The sequence below is a fragment of the Elephas maximus genome, chromosome 14 (assembly GCF_024166365.1).
Source record: "Elephas maximus indicus isolate mEleMax1 chromosome 14, mEleMax1 primary haplotype, whole genome shotgun sequence".
Taxonomy (NCBI): Eukaryota; Metazoa; Chordata; class Mammalia; order Proboscidea; family Elephantidae; genus Elephas; species Elephas maximus.
Window position 1 is genome coordinate 98,689,032 of NC_064832.1, and position 16,569 is coordinate 98,705,600.

The 16,569-nt window shown below is 52.3% G+C and overlaps 1 pseudogene; it reads right to left on the reverse strand.

Annotated features, from left to right (window-relative positions):
- Positions 1–1,150: 1,150 nt before the first annotated feature.
- On the reverse strand, positions 1,151–2,828 carry LOC126058108 (transcription factor SPT20 homolog; annotated as a pseudogene).
- Positions 2,829–16,569: the final 13,741 nt, after the last annotated feature.

The following is a 16,569-nucleotide window of genomic DNA, read 5'->3' on the forward strand; positions in this document are numbered from 1 at the left end:
TCTGAGGGGGGCCCCACCTCACTTGTGTGGTCTGGTCTTGAGTTATTTTTATTTTTACGGCATCTGGGATTTCTAGGGCTAAAGATACAAATATCTTAGCTGCCAAAAGAAAAGTGTCAATGTAGGACATTTTCCTTATAAGCTATGTTATGCCAATTGAGCTCTTTTTCTTTTTAAATATTTTTTATTGTGATAAATACATAGGTAACAAAACATTTGTCATTTTAACCATCTTCACATGTGAAGTCAGCGACTTTAATCACGTTTGTTCATCATGCTGTTCTCATTTCTCTTTATGGTTGAGTCATATTTCATTGAATATATGGATCACATTGTGTTTATCCATTCATCTGTTGGTAGACTGTTGAACAATGTTACAATAAACATTGGTATACAAGTGTCTGCTTGAGTCCCTGCTTCCTTTTTTTTGTTGTTAAATCATTTCCCTGTTTTCATTTAAAAATCATAGGGTTGTGCTTCCGTATAAGGTTTTTACGTCTAGCAACGTAAAATGTTGTTGTCGCTAGGTGCTGTTGAGTTGGCTCTGACTCATAGCGACCCCAGGAACAACAGAACGAAACACTGCCTGGTCCTTCCCCATCCTCACAATCCTTGCTATGCTGAGCCCATCGTTGCAGCCAGTGTCCATCAATCACGTTGAGGGTCTTCCTCTTTTTCACTGACCTTCTACCTTACCAAGCATGACGTCCTTCTCCAGGGATGATCCCTCCTGATAACATGTCCAAAGTACAGGACATGAAGTCTCACCGCCCTTGCTTCCAAGGAGCACTCTGGCTGTACTTCTTCCAAGACAGACTTAATTGTCCTTCTGGCAGCCCGTGGTACATTCAGTATTCTTCAATATCACCATAATTCAAAGGCTTCATTCTTTGGTGTTCCTTATTAATCGTCCAGCTTTCTGGGGCATATGAGGTGATTTAAAACAACATGGCTTGGGTCAGGCGCACTTTAGTCCTCAAAGTGACATCTTCGCAATGTAAAATACTGACATATTAAAAAACAAAACAAAAATGAAGTAAAACCTCAGAATCCTTTCAAGTCAATGCTCTTGTCTTTTCAACGTGGAGAAAAAATAAACAAATAATGTAGGGCTCAGAACTGTGGAGCAGGCGGCGTGCCTGTCTTGGTCTCACTTCTTGGCTGGCTGCCTGCATGCCGATGACAACGTAGCTGAGCTGTTGGTGCTGCCGCTGCCATGGCCATTTGGAGCTGCGAGCATTGCCATTTATTTCTGCCTGGAACTGCATACACAGTGGTTAAGTGCTATGGCTGCTAACCAAAAGGTTGGCAGTTCACATCCACCAGGTGCTCCTTGGAAACCCCGTGGGGCAGCTCTACTCTGTCCTACAGGGTTGCTATGAGTCAGAATCGACTCAACAGCAATGGTTTATATGGGACTACATAATCGCCCCCCACCCCCGTGAGGTCAACAATAGTCAACAACAGCAGCCTGTTGAGCGTGTAAGGCCCACTATTGATAAGTTGAGCCTTGTTCAGATCCCTGACCCCTGGCTGATGAGGACTAGAAGCTGTGGGCTGTTGAGGTTGTTGTAAAGTAAGCTGAGAGAGCTGCTGCAGAGTGTGAAAAATGAGCGAGCCACCAGCAAGCTGGGCTAGATTTAAGGGCCTGAGACTGGAAGCATTTTTTAAACCACGTGGAACACCTGCTTGAGAAGCCGGCAGTGCCCCTGGTAACAGACCTCCTGAGGGAAGAAGGCCGCTCAGACTGATTCCTGCAGGAGCTGTGGCACTAGCATTGCAGCCCAGCGTGGGGTCTGAACCACGCCACGCCTGGCTCCACAAGCAGAGCCACTGCAGTGATGAGTCCAGTCCAGCAGAGTTTGCCAGGACTTGTGGCTCTTCGTGATGAGCTGAAAGGTGCGGAGGCAGCTGGAGGCAGCAGGCCCACTTGACCGAGATTGACAGAAGACCCCTGGGACAGACAGTGCCTTAGAAGCAGGAGGAGGATCTGGACATTCGAGAAAGCTGCTTGTCTGCTGTGGCGAGAACAGTGACCTGAGGAAGGATTTCCTGAGCTTGAGGGAAGTTTGATGGGTGAGGCCCTTGCTTCCCCCCTTCCCAACGCTGAAGACTGACTGTCAGGGCCTCAGGCGGCTCTATCCTCCCTGGAGAGTGCCGACTCCGACTGGCTGAGCCACTGGCGTCCTGTGGCACCTTGATTGGACAGTCGGCTTCGTTCTGGACCAATTCTTGGTGCTAACTACCCTCCGAGCGTCAGTCTCTGATCCAGTCACGCGCCAGTCTGGTGATCATCTTGGAGGAGTGAGAGGGACACACTGCACAGCATTTTACCGCAGGAAAATGGGTCAGCAGGTGACCGAAGGTCAGTTACTTTGTTTTCTGACACTGATTGCCAGCTTCACATTCAAATACGTAATCGTCCCATACCTCATGGGCTGGCCACACTGTGGGTTTTGAGTCCTCAGATTTGGTAAGATTTTCCACTTCAGAAGGTGTGGCTGAATTACAGGGACTTCCTTTCCCCATATCTATGCAATTTCCTTGTTTAGATATTTTGAGGTCAGATGCTGACCTGCTTTTCTTTCTTTCCTTTTTTTGTAAGAAATCAAGTAATTTTAGCTGCAGAGGAGGTGGGCAAGAGACAGGTCCTGCTGCTGACTCAGAGAGGGCCTGGAAGGCCTCTTGAAGCACTGTTTTATGGCAGGGGTATGGCAGGGGTAGGGGGGCGGAAATGTCCGTCTTCTGCTTGTTACAGAGATTCCATTTGCCGCTGCCAGAGAAGGTCCAGACACAACGGTCCGTTGATGAAGTGGGGTGACTATCATGTGGTTAAGAGCTCAGCTGCTAACTAAAATGTTGGCAGTTCAAATCCAGCAGCCAATCCTTAGAAACTCCATAGGGCAGCTCTACTCTGTCTTATAAGGTCGCTGTGAGTCGGAATCCACTCGACCACAGTGGGGTTGGTTTTTGGTTTTGATATCAATCCTATAGTGCCGTGCAGGCAGCCGCTGCTCTGGGCGTCATGACGGTATCACCACTCACTCCTCCTGCCCCGGGTGGGGCGGCCCCTTCCAGCTCCCGCACTCCCTGCTTCTATTCTTTCGGGTGTATACTCAGAGTGGACTTGCTGGGCCATACTGTAGTCCCAAGGAGCCCCGGTGGTGCAGCGGCTAAGCGCTCAGCTGCTAACAAAAAGTTTAGCAGTTTGAACCCACCCAGCGGCTTCAAGGGAGAAAGACCTGGCGATCTGTTCCCATACAGATTGCAGCCTAGAAAGTCCTAGGGGCACCTCTGCTCTGTCACATGGGGTCACTATGAGCCAGAATCAACTGGATAGTATCAAACAACGACAACATGGTCATTCTAGGTCTAACTTTTTGCAAAGCCACCCCACTGTGTTCCAATCTGCTCCTTAAGAGAGTGTCTTTGAACGGGTGGCGGACCCATGCTTTGCCTCCACGTGCGCAGTTCACCGTCTACTCATGGCTCTCTGGTGTCTCTGAAGAGCCCTCAGCAGGGTCCTCAGAAGCCAAGCCTAGTGCACCGAGTACTATTATCTCAACCACCTTTCACAGAACTGATTGCTCCCTCCATGAAATTGCCTCTTCCCATTCTGGGCTCTGCTTCCCCAAGATGTCCTTATCTCCCTCCGGGTCTCCTTCTCTGCTAAGGGCCCCCAGGGCTCCCTCCTCAGCCCTCTTCTCCTGGGGAAACCCCCTCCTCTCTAAGGCTTCAGCTCGACTTCCAAATCCCTGTCTCCAGCCCAGACTGGCTCCTGCTGGTCGTCTTCTCTCAGATGTCCCCCTGACACCTCAACTCAACGAGCCAGCCTCCCCACCCCCCACAAGCTTCTCCTCTCCTCTCTCTTCCTCTGTGAGTTATCCCATGATCATCAAATCATCCAAGTAAAAGAGTCAAGCCCTGTTGGTTTGGTCTCCTAAACGTCTCCTTGAGGCATTTTCTCCTCTCCGTCCTTACTGCTGTTGATGTTGGCTTCCGTCCAGTTGATTCCGACTCATAGCGACCCATGTGATAGAGCAGAGCTGCCCCACAGGATTTTCTAGGCTGTAATCTTTATGGGAGCAGATTGCCAGGTCTTCCTCCTGAGGAGCTGCTGGGTGGGTCCTAACTAGTAACCTTTTGCTTAGCAGCCGAGTGCTTAACCATTGCATCACCAGGGTTCCTTCCATCCCTGTTCTCACTGCTTATTTCATTTTCTCTTCCTAAATTATTACCCCCACCTGATGTTCCAACTTCCAGGCTTATCTCCTTTCTAGCAATCATCCACCCTCAACAGAGCCATCATTTTAAAACACAGATCTGAATGTGTCACCCCTGCTCACAACTTTCATGCTTCTTCATTCTTTAATATGGCCCCATGAGACCCTCTTTGCTCCCAAGCCTTGCTTCCTACCATTCAAGACTTCGTACTTCCTGTCCCTGGTGGCAGAGTGGTTAAGCACTCTGCTGCTAACCGAAAGGTCGGTAGTAAAAACCTACCAGCTGCCCCATGGGTGAAGGATGTGGCATTCGGCTTCTGTAGGATTACAGCCTTGGAAATCTACTCTGTCACATGGGGTCACTATGAGCTGGAATCCACTCCACAGCAATGGGTTTTATGGGTTCTCAGCAGGCACCTTGCACAGGTAGGCCCCCGAGCCTGTGTGTGTGAGCTTGTCCCAAGTGGCGCTGCATCCTTGTTGGTGCCTGGTGGTCTCAGACTGGGTTCCCCAGAGAACAGTGATGGCAAGCTGCTTGATGTCCATGAAGAGACCTCTGCTCCGGTGGCCAGCTGCCTAGAGGACCGCAGTAGACCGAAGCAGCCGGGATCTGTGAGACGGCCCTCCACCTCGGCTTCAGAGTTGCCCTCCTTGGAAGCCCTAGCTCATATCTGACTTTCACATGTGGCTGAAACCAAACGGAGAGGAACACATCTTCTCAAACTCCTGGCCTCAGAATTTTTTAGATGCTGCACCAAAGGAGGCCCTGTTGACACCTGGGTGGTGCAGCCGGTTAAGAACGTGGCTCCTAACCAAAAGGCTGGCAGTTCAAGTCCACCCAGAAGCACCTTGGAAGAAAGGCCTGGTGGTCTACTTCTGAAAACCCTGCGGAGAACAGTTCCGCTCTGACACACATGGGGTCACCAGGAGTTCTATGGGACACAGTTCTACCCTGACACATATGGGGTCACCACCAATTCTATGGGGCACAGTTCTACCCTGACACACATGGGGTCACCAGGAGTTCTATGGGGCACAGTTCTACTCTGACACACGTGGGGTCACCAGGAGTTCTATGGGGCACAGTTTTACCCTGACACACATGGGGTTACAAGTTTTATGGGGCACAGTTCCACTCTGACACACAAGGGGTCACCAGGAGATCTATGGGGCACAGTTCTACCCTGACACACATGGGATCACCAGGAGTCCTATGGGGCACAGTTCTACCCTGATACACATGGCCTTACCAGGAGTTCTATGGGGCACAGTTCCACTATGACACACATGGGGTCACCACAAGTTCTATGGGACACAGTTCTACCCTGACACACATGGGGTCACCAGGAGTTCTATGCGCACAGTTCTACCTGACACACATGGGGTCACCAGGAGTTCTATGGGGCACAGTTCTACCCTGACACACATGGGCTCACCACGAGTTCTATGGGGCACAGTTCTACCCTGACACACATGGGGTCACCAGGAGTTCTATGCGGCACAGTTCTACCCTGAAACACATGGGGTCACTAGGAGTTCTATGGGGCACAGTTCTACCCTGACACACATGGGTTCACCAGGAGTTCTATGGGGCACACTTCTACCCTGACACACATGGGGTCACCAGGAGTTCTATAGGGCAAAGTTCCACTCTGACACACACGGGGTCACCAGGAGTTCTATGGGGCACAGTTCCACCCTGACACACATGGGGTCACCAGGAGTTCTATGGGGCACACTTCTACCCTGACACACATGGGGTCACCAGGAGTTCTATGGGGCACAGTTCTACACTGACACACATGGGGTCACCAAGAGTTCTATGGGGCACAGTTCCACTCTGACACACACGGGGTCACCAGGAATTCTATGGGGTAAAGTTCCGCTCTGACGCACATGGGGTCAACAGGAGTTCTATGGGGCACAGTTCTACCCTGACACACATGGGCTCACCAGGAGTTCTATGTGGCACAGTTCCACTCTGACACACATGGGGTCACCAGGACTTCTATGGGGCACAGTTCCGCTATTACACACATGGGGTCACCAGAAGTTCTATGGGCCACAGTTCTACCCTAACACACATGGGGTCACCAGGAGTTCTATGGGGCACACTTCTACCCTGACACACATGGGGTCACTAGGAATTGTATGGGGCACAGTTCCACTCTTCTACACATGGGGTCACCAGGAGTTCTATAGGGCACAGTTCTACCCTGACACACATGGGGTCACTAGGAATTGTATGGGGCACAGTTCCACTCTTATACACATGGGGTCACCAGGAGTTCTATGGGGCACAGTCCTACTCCGACACGCATGGGGTCACCAGGAGTTCTATGGGGCAGAGTTCCATTCTGACACACATGGTGTCACGAGGAGTTTTATGGTTAACAGTTTTACCCTGACACACATGTGGTCACCAGGAGTTCTATGGGGCACAGTTCTACCCTGACACACATGGGGTCACCAGGAGTTCTATGTGCACAGTTCTACCTGACACACATGGGGTCACCACGAGTTCTATGGGGCACAGTTCTACACTGACACACATGGGGTCACCAGGAATTCTATGGGGCACAGTTATACCCTGACACACATGGGGTCACCAGGAGTTCTATCGGGCAAAGTTCTACCCTGACACGCATGGGTTCACCAGGAGTTCTATGGGGCACACTTCTACCCTGACACACATGGGGTCACCAGGAGTTCTATGGGGCACAGTTCCACACTGACACACTCGGGGTCACCAGGAGTTCTATGCAGCACAGTTACACTCTGACATACATGGGGTCAACAGGAGTTCTATGAGGTAGAGTTCCGCACAGACACACACAGGGTCACCAGGAGTTTTATGAGGCACAGGTCCGCTCTGACACACACCCGGTCATGAGGAGTTCTATGGCGCACAGTTCCGCTCTGACACACACGGGGTCACCAGGAGTTCTATGGGGCACAGTTCTACCCTGACACACATGGGGTCACCAGGAGTTCTATGGGGCACAGTTCTGCCCTGACAAACATGGGGTCACCAGGAGTTCTATGGGGCACAGTTGTACGCTGACACACATGGAGTCATCAGGAGATCTATGGGGCACAGTGCTACCCTGAGACTCATGGGGTCACCAGGAGTTCCATGGGGCACAGTCCTACCCTGACACACATGGGGTCACCATTAGTTCTATGGTTCACATTTCTACCCTGACACACATGTTGTAACCAGGAGTTCTATGGGGCACAGTTCCAGTCTGACACACATGGAGTCGCCAAGACTTCTATGGGGCACAGTTCTATCCTGACACACGTGGGGTCACCAGGAGTTCTATGGGGCACAGTTCTACACTGACACACATGAGATCACGAGGAGTTCTATGCAGCACAATTCCACTCTGACACACATTGGTCACCAGGAGTTCCATGAGGCACAGTTCTACCCTGACACACATGGGATCACCAGGAGTTTTATGGGGCACAGTTCTACCCTGACAACCATGGGGTCACCAGGAGTTCTATGGGGCACAGTTCTACCGTGACACACATGGGTTCACCAGGAGTTCTATGGGGCACAGTTCTACCGTGACATACATGGGGTCACCAGGAGTTCTATGGGCACAGTTCTCCCCTGACACACATGGGGTCTCCAGGAGTTCTATGGGTCACTGTTCTACTCTGACACACATGGGGTCACCTGGAGTTCTATGGGGATCAGTTCCACACTTACACACATGGAGTCACCAGGAGTTCCATGGGGCGCAGTCCTACTCCGACACGCATGGGGTCACCAGGAGTTCTATGGGGCAGAGTTCTTCCCTGAGACACATGGGGTCATCAGGAGTTCTATGGGGCACAGTTCTACACTGACACACGTGGGGTCAACAGGAGTTCTATGGGGCAGAGTTCTACCCTGAAACACAGGGGGTCACCAGGAGTTCTATGGGGCACAGTTCGACCCTGACACACATGGGGTCACCAGGAGTTTCATGGGGCACAGTCCTACCCTGACGCACATGGGGTCACCAGGAGTACTATCTGGCACAGTTCTACCCTAACACACATGGGCTTACCAGGAGTTCTATGGGGCACAGTTCTACCCTGACACACATGGGGACACCAGGAGTTCTATGGGCACAGTTCTCCTCTGACGCACACGGGGTCAACAGGTATTCTATGGGGTTAAGTTCCGCTCTGACGCACATGGCGTCACCAGGAATTCTATGGAGCACAGTTCCACTCTGACACACATGGGGTCAGCAGGAGTTCTATTGGGTACAGTTCCGCGCTGACACAAACGGGGTCACCAGGAGTTCTATGGGGCACAGTTCCGATCTGACGCACATGGAGTCACCAGGAGTTCTATGGGGCACAGTTCTACCCTGAAACACATTAGGTCACCAGGAGTTCTACGGGGCACAGTTCTACCAGGAAACACATGTTGTCACAAGGAGTTCTATGGGACACAGTTATACCCGGACAAACACGGGATCACCAGGAGTTCTATGGGGCATAGTTCCACTCTGACACACATGGGGTCACCAGGAGTTCTATGGGGCATAGTTCTACCCTGACACACATGGGGTCACCAGGAGTTCTATGGGTCACAGTTCCACTTTGACACACGTGGGGTCACCAGGTGTTCTATGGGGCACAGATCTCTCCTGACACACGTGGGGTCACCAGGAGTTCTATCGGGCAGATTTCTACACTGACACACATGGGGTCACCAGGAGTTCTTTGGGGCACAGTTCTACACTGACACACATGGGGTCACCAGGAGTTCTATGGGGCACAGTTGTACGCTGACACACATGGAGTCATCAGGAGTTCTATGGGGCACACTTCTACCCTGACACACATGGGGCCACCAGGAGGTCTATGGGGCACAGTGCTACCCTGAGACTCATGGGGTCAACAGGAGTTCCATGGGGCACAGTCCTACCCTGACACACATGGGGTCACCATTAGTTCTATGGTTCACATTTCTACCCTGACACACATGGTGTAACCAGGAGTTCTATGGGGCACAATTCCAGTCTGACACACATGGAGTCGCCAAGTGTTCTATGGGGCACAGTTCTATCCTGACACACGTGGGGTCACCAGGAGTTCTATGGGACACAGTTCTACACTGACACACATGGGGTCACCAGGAGTTCTTGGCGGCACAGTTCTATCCTGACACACATGGGGTCACCAGGAGTTCTATGGGGCACAGTTCTACCCTGACACACATGAGATCACGAGGAGTTCTATGCAGCACAGTTCCACTCTGACACACATTGGTCACAAGGAGTTCCATGAGGCACAGTACTACCCTGACACACATGGGATCACCAGGAGTTTTATGGGGCACAGTTCTACCCTGACAACCATGGGGTCACCAGGAGTTCTATGGGGCACAATTCTACCGTGACACACATGGGGTCACCAGGAGTTCTATGGGGCACAGTTCTACCCTGACACACATGGGGCCACCAGGAGTTCTATGGGGCACAGTTCTACACTGACACACATAGGGTCACCAGGAGTTCTTTGCGGCACATTTCTACCCTGACATACATGGGGTCACCAGGCGTTCTATGGGGCACAGTTCCACTCTGACACACATGGGGCCACCAGGAGTTCTATGGGGCACAGTTCTACCCTGACACACATGAGATCACGAGGAGTTCTATGCAGCACAGTTCCACTCTGACACACATTGGTCACCAGGAGTTCCATGAGGCACAGTTCTACCCTGACACACATCGGGTCACCAGGAGTTCTATGGGGCACAGTTCTACCCTGACACATATGGGGTCACCAAGATTTCTATCGGGCACAGTTCCAGTCTGACACACATGGGGCCACCAGGAGTTCTATGGGGCAAAGTTCTACCCTGACACATATGGGGTCACCAGGATTTCTATGGGGCACAGTTCTACCCTGACACACATGGGGTCACCAGGAGTTCTATGGGGCACAGTTCTACCCTGACATACATGGCGTGACCAGTAGTTCTATGGGTCACAGTTCTACCCTGACACATATGGGGTCACCAGGAGTTCTATCGGGCACAGTGCCACTCTGACACACATGGGGCCACCAGGAGTTCTATGGGCCAAAGTTCTACCCTGACACACATCGGGTCACCAGGAGTTCTATGGGGCACAGTTCTACCCTCACACATTTAGGGTGACCAGAAGTTCTATGGGTCACAGTTCTACCCTGACACATATGGGGTCACCAGGAGTTCTATCGGGCACAGTTCCACTCTAACACTCATGGGGCCACCAGGAGTTCTATGGGGCAAAGTCCTACCCTGACACACAACGGGTCACCAGGAGATCTATGGGGCACAGTTCTACCCTGACACACATGGGGTCACCAGGAGTTCTATGGGGCACAGTTCTACCCTGACACACATGGGTCACCAGGAGTTCTATGGGGCACAGTTCTACCCTGACACACATGGGGTCACCAGGAGTTCTATGGGGCACAGTTCCACTAATACACACATGGAGTCACCAGGAGTTCTATGGGGCACAGTTCCGCTGTCACACACATGGGGTCACCAGGAATTCTATGGGGCACAGTTCTACCCAGACACACATGGAGTCACCAGGAGTTCCTTGGGACACAGTTCCACTAATACACACATGGAGTCACCTGGAATTCCATTGGGCACAGTTCTGCCCTGACACACATGGGGTCACTAGGAGTTCTATGCGGTACAGTTCCACCCTTACACACATGGGGTCACCAGGAGTTCCATGGGGCACAGTTCTACCCTGAAACACATGGGGTCACCAGGAGTTCTATGGGGCACAGTTCCACTCTGACACACATGGGGTGACCAGGAGTTCTATGGGGAAGAGTTGTGCCGTGAGACAAATGGGGTCACCAGGAGTTTTATGGGGCACAGTTCTACCCTGACACACAGGGCTCACCAGGAGTTCTGTGGGGCACAGTTCTACCATGACACACATGGGGTCACGAGGAGCTCTATGCTGCAGAGTTCCACTCTGACACACATGGGGTCACCAGGAGGTCTATGGGGCACAGTTCTACGTTGACAGATGGAGTCACCAGGATTTCCATGGTGCACAGTTCCGCTTTCACACACATGGGGTCACCAGGCATTCTATGGGGCACAGTTCTACCCTGACACACATGGGGTCACGATGAGTTCTATGGGGCACATTTTCACTCTGACACACGTAGGATGACCAGGAGTTCTATGGGTCACAGTTCTACCCTGACACATATGGGGTCACCAGGAGTTCTATGGGGCACAGTTCTACTCTGACACACATGGGCTCACGAGGAGTTCTATGGGGCACAATTCTACCCTGAGACACATGGGGTCACCAGGAGTTCTATGGGGCACAGTTCTACCCTGACACACATGCGGTCACCAGGAGTTCTATGGGGCACAGTTTTACTCTGACACACCGGGTCACCAGGAGTTCTATGGGGCACAGTTCTACCCTGACACACATGGGGTCAGCAGGAGTTCTATGGGGCACATTTCCGCGTTCACACTCATGGGGTTACCAGCAGTTTTATGGGGCACAGTTCTACCCTGACACACATGGGGTCACCAGGAGTTCTATGGGGCACAGTTCTACCCTGACATACATGGCGTGACCAGGAGTTCTATGGGTCACAGTTCTACCCTGACACACATGGGGCCACCAGGAGTTCTATGGGCCAAAGTTCTACCCTGACACACATCGGGTCACCAGGAGTTCTATGGGGCACAGTTCTACCCTGACACACATGGGGTCACCAGGAGTTCTTGGGTCACAGTTCTACCCTGACACACATGAGGTCACCAGCAGTTCTATGGGGCACAGTTCTACCCTGACACAAATGGTGTCCATAGGATTTCTAGGAGGCACAGTTCTACCCTGACACACATGGGGTCACGGGGAGCTCTATGCCGCACAGTTCCACTCTGACACACATGGGTCACCAGGATTTCTATGGGGGACAGTTCTAACCTGGTACACATGGGGTCACCAGGAGTTCTATGGGGCACAGTTCTACCCTGACACACATGGGGTCACGAAGAGTTCTATGGGGCACAGTTCCACCCTGACACAGTTAGGGTCACCAGGAGTTCTGTGCGGCACAGTTCTTTCCTGACACACATGGGATCACCAGGAGTTCTATGGGGCACGGTTCCGCTCTCACACACATGGGGTCACCAGTAGTTCTATGGGCCACAGTTCTACCCTGACACACATGGGGTCACCAGGAGTTCTGTGGGGCACAGTTTTATCCTGACACACATGGTGTCACCAGGACTTCCATGGGTCACAGTTCTACCCTGACACACATGGGCTCCTCAGGAGTTCTATGGGACACAGTTCTACCCTGAGACACATGGGGTCACCAGGAGTTCCACGGGGCACATTTCTCCACTGACACACATGGGGTCACCAGGAGTTCTATGGGGCACAGTTCTACCCTGACACACATGGGGTCACGACGAGTTCTATGGGGCACAGTTCCACTCTGACACACGTAGGGTGACCAGAAGTTCTATGGGTCACAGTTCTACCCTGACACATATGGGGTCACCAAGATTTCTATCGGGCACAGTTCCAGTCTGACACACATGGGGCCACCAGGAGTTCTGTGGGGCAAAGTTCTACCCTGACACATATGGGGTCACCAGGATTTGTATCGGGCACAGTTCTACCCTGACACACATCGGGTCACCAGGAGTTCTATGGGGCACAGTTCTACCCTGACATACATGGCGTGACCAGGAGTTCTTTCGGGCACAGTTCCACTCTGACACACATGGGGCCACCAGGAGTTCTATGGGTCAAAGTTCTACCCTGACACACATCGGGTCACCAGGAGTTCTATGGGGCACAGTTCTACCCTGACACACATGGGGTCACCAGGAGTTCTTGGGGCACAGTTCTACCCTGACACACATGAGGTCACCAGCAGTTCTATGGGGCACAGTTCTACCCTGACACAAATGGTGTCCATAGGAGTTCTAGGAGGCACAGTTCTACCCTGACACACATGGAATTACCAGGAGTTTTATGGGGCACAGTTCTACCCTGACACACATGGGGTCACCAGGAGTTCTATGCGGCACAGTTCTACCCTGACACACATGGGGTCACGGGGAGCTCTATGCCGCACAGTTCCACTCTGACACACATGGGTCACCAGGATTTCTATGGGGGACAGTTGTAACCTGGCACACGTGGGGTCACCAGGAGTTCTATGGGGCACAGTTCTACCCTGACACACATGGGGTCACGAAGAGTTCTATGGGGCACAGTTCCACCCTGACACAGTTAGGGTCACCAGGAGTTCTATGCGGCACAGTTCTTTCCTGACACACATGGGATCACCAGGAGTTCTATGGGGCACGGTTCTGCTCTCACACACATGGGGTCACCAGTAGTTCTATGGGCCACAGTTCTACCCTGACACACATGGGGTCACCAGGAGTTCTATGGGGCACAGTTTTATCCTGACACACATGGGGTCACCAGGACTTCCATGGGTCACAGTTCTACCCTGACACACATGGGCTCCTCAGGAGTTCTATGGGCCACAGTTCTACCCTGACACACATGGGGTCACCAGGAGTTCTATGGGGCACAGTTCCGCTCTGACACACATGGGGTCACCAGGAGTTCTATGGGGCACAGTTCTACCCTGACACACATGGGGTCACGACGAGTTCTATGGGGCACAGTTCCACTCTGACACACGTATGGTGACCAGAAGTTCTATGGGTCACAGTTCTACCCTGACACATATGGGGTCGCCAAGATTTCTATCGGGCACAGTTCCAGTCTGACACACATGGGGCCACCAGGAGTTCTATGGGGCAAAGTTCTACCCTGACACATATGGGGTCACCAGGATTTCTATCGGGCACAGTTCTACCCTGACACACATCGGGTCACCAGGAGTTCTATGGGGCACAGTTCTGCCCTGACAAACATGGGGTCACCAGGAGTTCTATGGTGCACAGTTCTGCCCTGGCACAGATGGGGTCCATAGGAGTTCTAGGAGGCACAGTTATACCCTGACACACATGGGGTCACCAGGACTTCTATGGGGTTAAGTTCCGCTCTGACGCACATGGCGCCACCAGGAATTCTATGGAGCACAGTTCCACTCTGACACACATGGGGTCAGCAGGAGTTCTATGGGGTACAGTTCCGCGCTGACACACACGGGGTCACCAGGAGTTCTATGGGGCACAGTTCCGATCTGACGCACATGGAGTCACCAGGAGTTCTATGGGGCACAGTTCTACCCTGAAACACATTTGGTCACCAGGAGTTCTACGGGGCACAGTTCTACCAGGAAACACATGTTGTCACAAGGAGTTCTATGGGACACAGTTATACCCGGACAAACACGGGATCACCAGGAGTTCTATGGGGCACAGTTCCACTCTGACACACACGGGGTCACCAGAAGTTCTATGGGGCACAGGTCTTCTCTGCCACATATGGTGTCACCAGGAGTTGCATGATGCACAGTTGCACTCTGACACTCACGGGGTCACCAGAAGTTCTATGGGGCACAGTTCCGCTCTGACACACATGGGGTCATCAGTAGTTCTATGGGGCAGGGTTCCGCACTGACACACATTAGTTCACCAGGAGTTCTGTGGGGCACAGTTCCGCTCTGACACACATGGGGTCACCAGGGGTTCTACGGGACACAGTTCCACTCTGACACACATGGGGTTACCAGGAGTTCTATGGGGCACAGTTCTACCCTGACACACATGGGGTCACCAGGAGTTCTATGGGGCACAGTTCCGCTCTCACACACATGGGGTCACCAGGAATTCTATGGGGCACAGTTCTACCCTGACACACGTGGGGTCACCAGGAGTTCTATGGGGCACAGTTCTACCCTGACACACATGGGGTCACCAGGAGTTCTATGGAGCACAGTTCTGCCCTGACAAACATGGGGTCACCAGGAGTTCTATGGGGCACAGTTCTACCCTGACACAGATGGGGTCCATAGGAGTTCTAGGAGGCATAGTTATACCCTGACACACATGGGGTCACCAGGAGTTCTATGGGGCACAGTTTTACCCTGACACACATGGGGTCACCAGGAGTTCTATGAGGCAAAGTTCTACCTTGACACACATCGGGTCACCAGGAGTTCTCTGTTGCACTGTTCTACTCTGACACACATGCTGTTACGAGCAGCTCTATGCCGCACAGATCCACTCTCACACACATGGGGTCACCAGGAGTTCTATGGGCCAAAGTTCTACCCTGACACACATCGGGTCACCAAGAGTTCTATGGGGCACAGTTCTACCCTCACACATTTAGGGTGACCAGAAGTTCTATGGGTCACAGTTCTACCCTGACACATATGGGGTCACCAGGATTTCTATCGGGCACAGTTCTACCCTGACACACATCGGGTCACCAGGAGTTCTATGGGGCACAGTTCTGCCCTGACAAACATGGGGTCACCAGGAGTTCTATGGTGCACAGTTCTGCCCTGGCACAGATGGGGTCCATAGGAGTTCTAGGAGGCACAGTTATACCCTGACACACATGGGGTCACCAGGACTTCTATGGGGTTAAGTTCCGCTCTGACGCACATGGCGCCACCAGGAATTCTATGGAGCACAGTTCCACTCTGACACACATGGGGTCAGCAGGAGTTCTATGGGGTACAGTTCCGCGCTGACACACACGGGGTCACCAGGAGTTCTATGGGGCACAGTTCCGATCTGACGCACATGGAGTCACCAGGAGTTCTATGGGGCACAGTTCTACCCTGAAACACATTTGGTCACCAGGAGTTCTACGGGGCACAGTTCTACCAGGAAACACATGTTGTCACAAGGAGTTCTATGGGACACAGTTATACCCGGACAAACACGGGATCACCAGGAGTTCTATGGGGCACAGTTCCACTCTGACACACACGGGGTCACCAGAAGTTCTATGGGGCACAGGTCTTCTCTGCCACATATGGTGTCACCAGGAGTTGCATGATGCACAGTTGCACTCTGACACTCACGGGGTCACCAGAAGTTCTATGGGGCACAGTTCCGCTCTGACACACATGGGGTCATCAGTAGTTCTATGGGGCAGGGTTCCGCACTGACACACATTAGTTCACCAGGAGTTCTGTGGGGCACAGTTCCGCTCTGACACACATGGGGTCACCAGGGGTTCTACGGGACACAGTTCCACTCTGACACACATGGGGTTACCAGGAGTTCTATGGGGCACAGTTCTACCCTGACACACATGGGGTCACCAGGAGTTCTATGGGGCACAGTTCCGCTCTCACACACATGGGGTCACCAGGAATTCTATGGGGCACAGTT